General features: G+C 52.3%; 1 long non-coding RNA gene across 1 annotated transcript in view; it reads left to right on the top strand.

Annotated features, from left to right (window-relative positions):
* Positions 1–8302: 8302 nt before the first annotated feature.
* Positions 8303–11009, top strand: part of LOC134957129 (uncharacterized) — a 243094-nt gene continuing 240387 nt past the window's right edge. The window contains exon 1 of the long non-coding RNA XR_010186484.1: positions 8303–9058. This is a non-coding gene — a long non-coding RNA (uncharacterized LOC134957129). The remainder of the gene's footprint in view (positions 9059–11009) is intronic.

The raw sequence follows: 11009 nt of genomic DNA, 5'->3' as shown, positions 1-11009 counted from the left end.
CGGACGTGCTCCGGCAGAAGGTGGAGGCTGAGGTGTTGTTAGGGAGAATGATAGGTCCTTTCCGGGAACCCCCCTTGCAAGACTTGGTCTTGTCACCCGTAGGCATAGTGCCCAAAAAGACCGCGGGCAAATTTCGGCTCATCCAACATCTTTCCTGTCCTCTGGGGTCATAGGTTAATGATGCTACCCCTTATGATCAGTGTAGGGTTGTTTACCTATCCTTTGGTTCGGCCATAGACACCATCCGGTCTTTTGGTCCGAGGGCAGTTATGTGTAAATTGGACATCCAGTCGGCGTTTCGTCTCCTCCCGCTGCACCCTTCCGCCTTTCGTTTTATGGGTTTTAAGCTGGACGATGGCTATTACATCGATCGATGCCTCCCTATGGGTAGTTCTATCTCCTGAGCATACTTCGAAAGATTCAGTTCCTTCCTCCACTGGTGTTTGGAGCAGGCGACGGGCGAGTGGGGGAATTTCGCACTACTTGGACGATTTTCTTTTTATCGGCCCATCGGACTCTGATCGCTGCGTCAACTTGCTGCAGAGGGCTTTGACCCTCTTCGCACACTTCAGGGTTCCGGTTGCACCAGAAAAGACGGAGGGTCCCTTCGCCTCCTTGGTTTACCTCGGGATTCAGATTGATACGGTCAGTGGTCTCTGTAGGCTCCCTGCGGACAAGGTGTTGCGTCTACACGATGGTATCCTCTATGCGCTAGCTGCGGGCAAGCTCACTCTCAAGCAGGCTCAATCCTTATTGGGCCTGTTTAACTTTGCTTGCAAGGCTATCCCCATGGGTAGGGTTTTCTGTAGAAAATTGGAATGAGCTACCGTGGGGGTTAGACGTCCGCATCATTTTCTTAGGTTGTCCCTCGAATTCCGGAGGGATTTACGTATTTGGGACGACTTTCTAGTTCGTTTCAACGGCGTCTGTATTTGGCAAGAGGCGGTCATGTCTAGCCCATCCGTGGAGCTCTTCACGGACGCCTCTGGCGCTTTTCGGGTTCGGAGCTTATTTTCGCTGGCCGATGGAGCGCGTCTCCTTGGCCGCGTGCCTGGCTTAGCAAGGACCACATGACGAACATGCTGTTACTGGAAATTTTTCCCATTCTGGTCGCTTTGGAATTGTGGTGCGATGCCCTGCGTAACAAACAGGTTATCTTCTGGTGCGACAATTTGGGCGTGGTTTTTGCTATCAACCGGCAGAAATCCATGTCCTTGCCGGTCCTGCGGGTCATTGCGCAGATAGTCTTGCTGTGCTTGGTGAACAACATTACGTTGCGAGCCAAGCATGTCCCGGGCATTTGTAACGAAATTGCTGATGCCCTTTCTCGCGGCGACTGGCAGCGGTTTAGGCGCTTGGCTCCTGCAGCACACCACCAAGGGGAATCATGTCCTACTTATGTGTGGCAGGTTATCCGCCCGGATTGGAGGATTTAGCCCACAGGTCGTTGGCCCCTGCATCTTTTGCGGCCTATCGGGCCGGTGGAGTCGCTTCCTCCTGGAGAGAGGCCAGAGTAGTAAGACCTCTCACGACTTACTCTTAGAATACATCTGGGTTTTGTACTCCAATGGGATTTCGCGGGCATCTGTTGGTAGGGTTCTGGCGGGTATATCATTCTTTCTGCAGCTTCGGGGGAAAGTGGATTTTACGAAGTCCTTTTTCCTCCGGAGGGTGTTGAAAGGTTGGGCTCGGGCGATCCCGCCAGGATACTCGCCAGCCGATCACTGGGTCTTTGCTGAGGCAGATTTTGGGATCCCTACGAAGTATTTGCTCTTCGGGATATGAGGTTCGCCTCTTCATGGCGGCCTTCACGATGGCCTTCCACGGTGCGTTCAGGGTGGGTGAGCCGGTGTCCGTTTCTCGGACTTCTGCCTCGCACATGCTGGCGGGTCACGTCGTCGTTCTCCCCGATGGTTTGTAGTGTAGGATTTAGCGCTCCAAGACTGACGTAGTCGGCAGGGGGCAGTGGGTTCGAATGGGTCGGGCTCGTGTGCGGGGCATTTGTCCAATTGCCGCGGCCCAGACTTATTCGTCCGTACGGCCTCCAACACCCACCAGGTGGCTCATTCATAGTGACGGTTCCCCGTTGACCGGGGGGAGGTAGGGGAGTCGCAGCACAATATGCCAGCATGACATACTGTATAGCACCAAGTGCCTATGCTGCGGCCCTTGAAGTCTTCTTTCTTGTCAGAAAAGCTCTTTTCAGGGCTGCCTAGCGCAGCCCTCCCTATTAGCTGCCTGCACTGCAGGCACCAACTTACAAACTGAGCTCCAGTGCCTGGAGGCGGGGATATAGAGGAGGTGGTGCAAGCCATCCTGGGAACAGTCAAAGCTTTAGCCAGTTGGTGTCTCAGATCAAGATCCAACTACACCCCGATGTTATTCCCTGTGGAATACCAGTGTACCCCGCTGCAGAAAGTAATTTAACTTTAGATATTTTCTTTGCATGATAGTGGGCAGTACCACTGCACAGGGCTGCCATCAGAAATTATGGGGCCCGCGACTTGCAAAATAGGCAGGCCCCCACCCAAAAAAATAATAATACAATTTAATTATATATATATATTTAAAAAAATAAAGAAAATTCCTATGTCCCCACAGTTTTGCCCCAGCACCATATTATGCTGCCCCACACAGTAATGCCCCAGTACCTGCTTATTGTCAGGGATATTGCTTGTTGTCAGTGCCCAGGCTTCTGCTCGTCCCCTCCCCCCCCCCTGCCGCCACGGCAGCCTGCTTCAAATGAAACTATTGAAAATGTTCCTCCCAAAATGTCCGCCACCTCGTTGGAGATACTGTAGTTATTAAAGACACTAGAGCCTCCTCTTTTATCTTTAATAACTGTCTACTCTGAGGCGGCGGTCATCTTGAGAGTAATATTTTCAAAAGCCTGCAGGCACTGGGCAAGCAACGGCGGTGGCGGCGGCAGGGGGACGGGCGGCGTGCAGGCAGCGGCATGAGCGGCCCGGGCCCTCCCCTCTCTGTTAGAGAGTCCAGGCCCGGGACAGCTGTGCCCGCAGCACTCCCCTGATGGTGGGCCTGCCAGTGCAGTTCATACCCTTAATCCAACTATAAATCATTGGCCCTTATTCCGAGTTGTTCGCTCGCAAGCTGCTTTTAGCAGCTTTACACACGCTAAGCCGCCGCCTACTGGGAGTGAATCTTAGCTTCTTAAAATTGCGAACGAAAGATTCGCAATATTGCGAAAAGACATCTCTGTGCAGTTTCTGAGTAGCTCGAGACTTACTCTGCCAGTGCGATCAGTTCAGTGCTTGTCGTTCCTGGTTTGACGTCACAAACACACCCAGCGTTCGCCCAGACACTCCTCTGTTTCTCCAGCCACTCCCGCGTTTTTCCCAGAAACGGTAGCGTTTTTTCCCACACGCCCATAAAACGGCCTGTTTCCGCCCAGAAACACCCACTTCCTGTCAATCACATTACGATCACCAGAACGAAGAAAAAGCCGTGAGTAAAATTCCTAACTGCATAGCAAATTTACTTGGCGCAGTCGCAGTGCGAACATTGCGCATGCGCACTAAGCGGAAAATCGCTGCGATGCGAAGAAATTTACCGAGCGAACAACTCGGAATGACCCCCATTATCCTGGCTGCACAGGAGTTCTATTCAGCAGCTTCAACATGTTTATATTTGTTTATGTGCTTCTTTTTTTTTAATTTGCCAACTAAATGAACAAACAGTTCTGGAAATAGTTAGCAGTGATCACCCCCCCTTCCCCCCCCCCTCCTCCGGTTGTTTTTCAAATGTGTTGTCAGGGAGATTACACCTTTAAAAGGCACCAGCCAGGCTGCAGATGTGCGCTGTATCCCAGTCTTCAGTATCTCATGACTAGCCTTGCGTGGAAGTAAATATCAACGGATCTTCGCCTGGCTCTGGGAGGCTCTAAGAAACACGCTTTTTATTACAGCTGATATTTTATACAGCTAGTAATTAAATGCTCACAGCGAGGTACTGCAGAGCCTTCGGAACGCTGGGGTGTGGGTACTGCGCTCGCTGGGTGATGCATGGAAGTGTGCGATACCAGCTAAAAGGTGTCACTACCCCAAAGCAAAAGAAGAACATTATCAACAAGAAATCATAATCCTCCACCAAATGCCTTGCAAACAGTGTTTTTGAATGTATAAAAGATTCTTGTTGCAGGCGCGCGTTGTTTGCACAGCTGCTCCTTTCCAATTGAACCTTTCCTTAAATGTTGACAAAAAATTGAAAGAAAGTACAGGAGATGACAGTCTTTTGGGTTGGGAGTGGGCGGCGATGGGGGCATGATGAGGCCAGGATCTCCATTGGAAGATGGAGATTTCCTGGTCTCTTTGTAGGATCTGCGGTGGCCGGCTTGTTTGGTCCCGTGGGTCATGCAACTGGATGATGTTGTCGTAGGTGATCCAATGCTGTTTCTGGGTCACTAATGCAACCAGGGGACCTCTTTTCATTTCTGATGTCTCCTGCTGCATTACCATATTAATGCAATCGCTGCTGCTTGCATGTAATCAGCAGCTATAGCACCTCCAACCACATCTGAATCATGCCCTTGGTTTGCAGACATCTAGGAGTCAATTCAGTTCCACAATATAGTGTGCACCTCCAGTGGCGGATTCAGGGGGGGGGGGGGGGGGGGCACCCGGGCACGTGCCCCCCCCCTGTCATTTAGGATATATTCATATTACAGTAGCTGCATGGGCTCTGGGCCACAGCCCACTCAGCTACTGTATTATGAATATAGCGTGTCACCAGGAAGCAGGGATCGCCGGAGCGGAGTAGCGGATTGGGACGCCGGCCCGGGACATACTACCGGTCGGCCGCCCCCCCCCTGTACACTTCAGTGGCCGTGCTCCCCCTTCGTTTTGGCTGGCTCCTATATCCGCGGCTGCGGCGATAAGAGCTTCTGCCTGCGCATGCTCAGAAACTCATTCAAGCCGGAGCCGCGGCAGTGAAGAGAGTGTCTGCTGGCTGCTGCCCTCAAGGCAAATAACCAGGGGCAGCGAGCGCACCGAGGAGCCAGGTATCCAGGGCCTGACAAACGGCGGCGGTGACTCTGATCACCCGTGAGTGTGTCTGACTTTGCAATGCGTCCTCTCCCTGCACACTGTATAAGATGGGACTGTGTTATGATAGGAGGTCAGGGTTTGGATGCCAGGGAGAGCTGCAGGAAAGTTATTCCTGAATCCTCAGTGTGTCAGTTTGTGTATATCAGTAAGTCAGCATCTGTGTCAACATCTGTTTGTCAATGTATCAGCATCTGTCTGTGTGTCAGTGTCTGTGTCAACATCTGTCTGCGTCAGTGTGTCAGCATGTTTCTGTGTGTCTGTCTCAGTGTCTGTCTGTGTTAGCGTCTGTGTGTCAACAGCTGTCTGTCAGCGTCTATGTCAGCATGTTGCTGTGTGTATCTGTGTGTCAGTATCAGCATCTTTCTGTGTGTTTGTGTCAGCAATAGTGTGTCAGTATCTGTCTGAGTGTCAGCATCTGTGTGTCAGCTTCTGTCTGTGTGTGTCAGCCCCCTAGACAGAGTATATCCTATGGGGGTCAGTGCATTCATTATTTTTGATGTCGGTGGTCAATTTGTTTTTGTTTTCTTGTGAAAGCCAGTGTGTTTTTTTATTTAATTTTTTCTGCGTTGTTCAGTTCGGGTTTTTTTTTCTGTAGTGCCAATGGTGTGTGTGTGAATCAGGCCCCACCTTTGACAGACTCCACCCCCTTTGACAGACCCCACCCCTTAACAGGCCCCGCCCCATTAGGGCTGCTTTCATCAATTTCCCGGGCTGGTTTTCCATCCCAATCCGCCCCTGAGCGTGGAGGCGGCCATGATTTGGGGGCACTGCTTCTACTTCTCCTCAGCCCGGACTACTGTGGCTGGGTCCCACCGCTGCCTGTACCTGCTGCGGTCGCTGTCAGTCAGGACAGCCTGATCATGGCGATGCCCTTGTGTGTGCGGGCGCTGCGGCTCTCCGGGGCCGCCCGGTTCCTGCGCTCTCCCCGCTTGCAAAATCTCCACACCAGCTCCGTTTTGGCCTCCAAGGCGCCCGTGTCCACCGCAATGGGTCATGGTCATGACGACCATGAGGATGATATGACCGACTCCTATGCCAGGGTAAGACCCTCCCTTATATACCTACTATAGTGTCATTGCCCATATGTGCCATACCCCCTATATCCTATAAACTGTGCCATGTGTACTGAGGTGACTCCTCCTGTATACCTGTCCATACTATTCCTATATACTGTGTGCCCTGTATGAGGTGATACCCCCTATATACGCACTCACTCCGTCCCCTACCAGACCTGTCCCCGCACACTCACCCTGTCCCCTACCAGACCTGTCCCCGCACACTCACCCTATCCCCGCACACTCACCCTGTCCCCTACCAGACCTGTCCCCGCACACTCACCCTGTCCCCTACCAGACCTGTCCCCGCACACTCACCCTATCCCCGCACACTCACCCTGTCCCCTACCAGACCTTTCCTTGTATACTCACCCTGTCACCCACCAGACCTGTCCCCGCACACTCACTGCGTCCCCTACCAGACCTGTCCACACACACTCACTCCGTCCCCAACCAGACCTGTCCCCACACAGTCACTCCGTCCCCTACCAGACCTGTCCCCGCACACTCACTCCATCCCCTACCAGACCTGTCCCCGCACATTCACCCTATCCACGCACACTCACCCTGTCCCCTACCAGACCTGTCCTTGTATACTCACCCTGTCACCCACCAGACTTGTCCCTGCACACAGGGCCGGTGCTAGGGTGTTCGGCGCCCCCCTGCAAACTATAAAATTGCGCCCTCCCATATTCCGTTGGCGTGCGCCGGGAAAAGGGGTGTGGTCTCACAACTAAGGGGCATGGCCACACAATAGTACCCCCATTTAAAATTACGCCACAATGTAGCACAATCTTATTAATCTTATACGTAATGCCCCACCCGTAGTAGTAGCGTCCTTATATGTAATGCACCCCAGTAGTAGTAGCACCCTTATACATAATGCACTCACAGTAGTAGTAGCATCCTTATACATAATGCCCCCCAGTAGTAGTAGCATCCTTATACGTAGTGCCCCCCCAGTAGTAGTAGCATCCTTATACATAATGCACACAGAGTAGTAGTAGCATCCTTATACGTAGTGCACCCCCAGTAGTAGATGCGTCCTTATATACGTAATGCCCCCCCCAGTAGTAGAAGCGTCCTTATACGTAGTGCACCCCCAGTAGTAGAAGCGTCCTTGTACGTAATTCCCCCCTAGTAGTAGTAGCGTCCTTATACGTAATGCCCCCTCCCCACAGTACTAGTAGCGTCCTTATACGTAATGGCCCCCCCAGTAGTAGCATCTTTACATGTAATGCCCCCCCCCTGTAGTAGTAGCGTCCTTATGCATAATGCCCCCCCAGTAGTAGCATCCTTATACGTAATGCCCCTCTAGTAGTGGTAGCATTGTTATACGTAATGCCCCCCGAGTAATAGTAGCGTCCTTATATATAATGCCCCCAAGTAGTAGTAGCGTTCTTATACGTAATGCCCCCCCCCAGCAGTAGTAGCGTCCTTATACGTAGTGCACCCCCAGTAGTAAAAGCGTCCTTATACGTAATTCCCCATAATAGTAGTATCGTCCATATACGTAATGCCCCACAGTAGTAGTAGCGTCCTTTTACATAATGCACCCCCAGTAGAAGCCTCCTTATATGTAATTCCCCCGTAGTACTAGTAGCGTCCTTATAAGTAATGCCCCCCCCCCAGCAGTAGTAGCGTTGTTACGCGTAAAGCCCCCCCTGTAGTAGTAGCATCCTTATACGTAGTGCACCCACAGTAGTAGTAACATCCTTATACGTAATTCCCCCCTAGTAGTAGTATCGTCCTTATAAATAATGGCCACCCCAGTAGTAGCGTAGTTTCACATAATGCCCCCCTGTAGTAGTAGCGTCCTTATACGTAATGCCCCCCCAGTAGTAGTAGCGTCCTTGCATGTAATGGCCTCCCCCAGTAGTAGCGTCATTATACGTAATGCCCCCCCCAGTACTAGCGTCCATAAAGTGCGCGTACGCAGACATACCTCACACACACAATTCACACATATATACACACACATACACACCCACCCACCATATGCGCGCACACACACACACACACACACACACACACACACACACACACACACACACACACACACCACTTACCTAAGCCAGTATCCCTGGTCAGTGTAGCTCCGCCCCTTCTGTCCCGGTTAGCCCCGCCCCCTTTCGGCCCGTTAAGCTCCGCCCCCGTCTGTCCCGTACTCAGCCGCTGTCACACAGGGAGGGGAGGCAGGAGGTTTTTGATTCTGCAGACGCTGCTGCCAGTGACTGTCATACAGTGACAGACACAGCAGCAGCAGGGGGGACAGGAGTCACAGGACGGCGCAGCAGTGAAGGGATTCAGAGCAGGGAAAGCGCCTCTCTGTCCCAGCGCCTCCCTGCACTGCATCCCTTCGCTGAGCGGGTGGCGCCGGACCTGCCTGCCAGGGCCGGCTCCAGGCATGTTCCAATAGAGCGGCCGCGCAGGGCGCCACCCTTAATGGGCGCCGCATGCTTGTGCCGCCATATTGGAACCTGGCTGGAGCAGTGGAGCCTGGAGAGCATCTGTGACCGGCTGCAGCACACAGCGATCCGTCCATGATTAATCCATTCCCGCCCCGGCCCGCCCGCCCGCCTGCTAATAGTGGTAGTAGCCTGCCTAGCGACAACAGCAGTGGACGGCCAGCGGCCGCGGCTGACTGTTTGTGGTGTGCCTGCTGCCCCGTACCGATGATGAGTCATCGAGGGGGAGTGCTGTGGGCGGGCCGCGGACTAAATCTAAACTACCCAGGCTGTGCGCGCTGACGCTGTACGGCGGCAGCGGCTCCGGCGTCTGACGTCAGCGGAACCGCACAGCGCACATGGCGCGCAGAGCCGATCAGAGTCAGACCTTAGCTTAGTCTGCGCCACACCGTGGACCTTACTGCCTCCGGGACTCTGCAGATTGTGTGGCCAGTGGACGAGATCCAGCACAAGGAGTGCAGCCTGACATCAGGTAAACAGCTGCGGACGCTACCGGCCAGGCCTGAATATATAGCAAACTCTTCCATACCTTCCAGCAAGCACTGGCCTGAAGTTAAAGGCTACGTTTCTAGAAGCACAATTATTAATATAATTATATAATATCAGGAGGCAAATATTCAACATAACAGTTCTGAAAGCTTTGCGTAGCTTTAGAATTATATCAGCGTACAAAGCCCACCCAGACGCCTCTGCACAATGAGAGCGCACTGCTTCTCGCAATCATTTTCCACCTACAGTCATTATTTGGAGTTAAAAGCATTTAACAAATTTACAAGTCAGGGCCAGGGTATTGCATCCGGGAAATGAGTGAGAGAAGTAATGGCATACCTCCCAACATGACCCTCTCCAGGAGGGACAGAATACTCTGCTCCTGGACTTTTCTCTTCATGTATGATTGCCATCACCTGTGCTGAAACACATTTCTTATCCATTTACCTGTTCAAAACAGGTGCCAGCAATCATACACTAAGAGAAAAGTCAAGAAGCAGAGCATTGTGTCCCTCCTGGAGAGGGTCATGTTGGGAGGTATGTAAAGGTAAGAATATGATCTTACTGAAAAAGCATTTACACATTGGACCAGGCCACACAGAAGACAGGGGCCGATAGCCTGGATACTTTTACGGGTCTTCAGCGAGCGTTTAAGGTATCTGGCACTGTGAGGGCATATCTGGCACTGGGGGCATTAATGTATCTATCACTGTGGGGGAATATCTGGCACTGGGGGCATTAATGTATCTGGCACTGTGGGGGCATATCTGGCACTGGGGGCATTAATGTATCTGGCACTGTGGGGGAATATCTGGCACTGGGGGAATTAATGTATCTGGCACTGTGGGGGCATATCTGGCACTGGGGGCATTAATGTATCTGGCACTGTGGGGGCATATCTGGCACTGGGGGCATTAATGTATCTATCACTGTGGAGACATATCTGGCACTAGGGGCATTAATGTATCTGGCACTGTGGGGGCATTAATGTATCTGGCACTGTGGGGGCATTAATGTATCTGGCACTGTGGGGGGCATTAATGTATCTGGCACGCGGGGGGCATTAATGTATTTGGCACTGTGGGGGGCATTAATGTATCTGGCACTGCGGGGGCATATCTGGCACTGTGGGGGCATTAATGTATCTGACACTGGGGGGCAATAATGTATCTGGCACTGTGTGGGCACTTATGCATATGGCACTGGGGGCATTTATGCATCTGGCACTGGGGGCATTTATGTATCTGGCACTGGGGGCATTTCTGTATCTGGCCCTGTGGGGGCATATCTGGCACTGTGGGGGCATTTTTATATCTGGCACTGTGGGGACATATCTGGCACTGTGTGGGCATTTTTATATCTGGCACTGTGTGGGCATTTTTATATCTGGCACTGTGGGGACATATCTGGCACTGTGTGGGCATTTTTATATCTGGCACTGTGGGGACATATCTGGCACTGTGTGGGCATTTTTATATCTGGCACTGTGGGGACATATCTGGCACTGTGTGGGCATTTTTATATCTGGCACTGTGGGGGCACTTATGTATCTGGCACTGTGTGGGCACTTATGTATCTGGCACTGTGGGGGCATTTATGTATCTGGCACTTTGGGGGCATTTATGTATCTGAACTGTGGGTGCATATCTGGCACTGTGTGGCCATTTATGTAGCTGGCACTGCTGGGGGGCATGTCACGTGTAGCTGGCACTGCTGGGGGGGCATGTCATGTGTAGCTGGCACTGCTGGGGGGGCATGTCACGTGTAGCTGGCACTGCTGGGGAGCATGTCACGTGTAGCTGGCACTGCTGGGGGGCATGTCACGTGTAGCTGGCACTGCTGGGGGGCATGTCATGTAGTGTTCCCGCTAGGCGTCTGTGGCTAGGCAATGTGTCTCAGTGCTCTCCCTGGTGCAATGTGTCTCAGTGCTGTGC

The sequence above is a fragment of the Pseudophryne corroboree genome, chromosome 9, assembly GCF_028390025.1.
Source record: "Pseudophryne corroboree isolate aPseCor3 chromosome 9, aPseCor3.hap2, whole genome shotgun sequence".
Classification (NCBI taxonomy): Eukaryota; Metazoa; Chordata; class Amphibia; order Anura; family Myobatrachidae; genus Pseudophryne; species Pseudophryne corroboree.
The sequence above is the reverse complement of the archived record's forward strand: the minus strand, read 5'-3'. Positions and strand labels throughout refer to the sequence as shown.